The sequence below is a fragment of the Struthio camelus genome, chromosome 2 (genome assembly GCF_040807025.1).
Source record: "Struthio camelus isolate bStrCam1 chromosome 2, bStrCam1.hap1, whole genome shotgun sequence".
Lineage (NCBI taxonomy): Eukaryota > Metazoa > Chordata > Aves > Struthioniformes > Struthionidae > Struthio > Struthio camelus.
The window spans coordinates 166,060,735-166,062,509 of record NC_090943.1 but is presented as its reverse complement, the minus strand read 5'-3'; the positions used below and the strand labels follow the sequence as shown (position 1 = coordinate 166,062,509).

Genomic DNA, 1,775 nt, shown 5'->3' with positions numbered 1-1,775 from the left:
CTCTATTAATTTTAATGGAGCTTTACTGATTTACAGAAGGCGTAGATGCAAAGGTTTACATTTTGTAGTAAGACTAACGAGGTGATATACAACACGCACCTCTAGTTATATACTGGCTCTCCACAAAAGAAATACTATTGCAGAGGAATCTATCACTACATAGAAAGAAATAAAAAAATCTCACTTCTGCAGATACGACAGGTAAAGCTAGGTTCACAGGCAGACTTATCATATATAGTGACTTTATACACTGTTGCTATCTTTTCCTCCGCCTCAAATCAGTATTATGGATAGATTTAATTGGCAGATAGTCACAACTGCTAACCATATACAACTTTTCAAGATTTGGGTGGATTGATACTCTATAAGGCTTAGATGACTTCTCTAAAGGAACTGCATGTTTGTGTTAACATTTTGTTTCTTGGGTGTGACGAGATCACAGAAGATCACAGAATGGTCAAAGTTGGAAGGGACCTCTGGGGATCATCTAGTCCAACCCCTCCCTGCTCAAGCAGAGTCATCTACAGCATATTACTCAGGATCACATCCAGGCAGGTTTTGAAGATCTCCAGTGAAGGAGACTCCACCACCTCTCTCGGCAACCTCTTCCAGTGCTCTGTCACCCTCACGGGAAAGAAGTTTTTCTCAGGTTCAGATGGAACTTCCTGCGTTTCAGTTTGTGCCCGTTGCCTCTTGTCCTGTTGCTGGGCACCACAAAGAAGAGTCCAGCCCTATGCTCTCGACACCCTCCCTTCAGATACTTGTACACATAAAAAAATTCCACCAAAATGGAGCCTCAGAAAATTCCTCGACACTCGTGCCTGTTCCTCTCCGCAGAAATCTTTAGTAAAAGGAGAAAGATTTATATGACCTGAAGAGAAACCAGAGTATATGAGACATGGACAGTCCAGGATCCTTGTATCCCATGGCTCTTAGACACTTGTTAGACTTAAACCAAGTGTGGGCGATGATTGCTCCAGTCTGCAATGGAGTCATAACACGACTGAGATAAGAGTTGCAGGCCTCTCGAGTTTGTAAGAAATCCCTTGTTCTTTGCCCAGATTTAGGTATGACAACCATTACGGCAAGACTTGTCAAGCAACCCTGGGGGTGCGCTGGAGAGCTTTGCTACATTCCTGCTAGCAGAAGGGTAAAGGGGACATTTACTCCAGTATGTATAGGAGCACTCTCTGCTGAGAGACAAGTGTGTATAGCCTAAAAATATTCTACTTTAACAATATCAATACTTCCTTTTGTGAAACTAAATCAAAAAACAAATAAACAAATAACAGCCGAAGTGCTCTAAATGAATCAAATCCTAAACCATTTAAAGGCATGCTACTCCATTGCATACTCCATATCTGTAACCAGATCTAGCAAAGTAAAATGAAACATATAAATAGACAACACAAAATGACTTCTGTGATTCTCTAGTGCAAGACCTTAAATGCAGTGCTATGGCTCACTGATAAAACTACACCCATAACTGCATGGAACTACTATTTTCAAAAAAAAAAAAAAAAAAAGCCTACAACCACGTGCATAATAAAATTTAGACATGCAATTGCTTCCTCAGACACATTTTGCACGACGAAAATGATTGCACAGCAAACTCTAGAAAAAATGTAAGTCTTGATCTCTCTTTCTGATTGCTAACACCCATCTACTGCAGCTGCCTGCCAGATAAATTACTATTTAATTCCAGCAGAAGGATATTTTTCCTCCCCTCGTAGGTCAAAGGTGCCAGTGTACCACAATGAAAAACATATGAACTA

The 1,775-nt window shown here is 40.5% G+C and overlaps 1 non-coding gene across 1 annotated transcript; it reads right to left on the bottom strand.

Annotated features, from left to right (window-relative positions):
* Window positions 1–776: 776 nt before the first annotated feature.
* On the bottom strand, window positions 777–891 carry LOC138066395 (U5 spliceosomal RNA). The gene has a single exon (XR_011139832.1). It is a non-coding gene; the product is annotated as a U5 spliceosomal RNA (small nuclear RNA).
* Window positions 892–1,775: the final 884 nt, after the last annotated feature.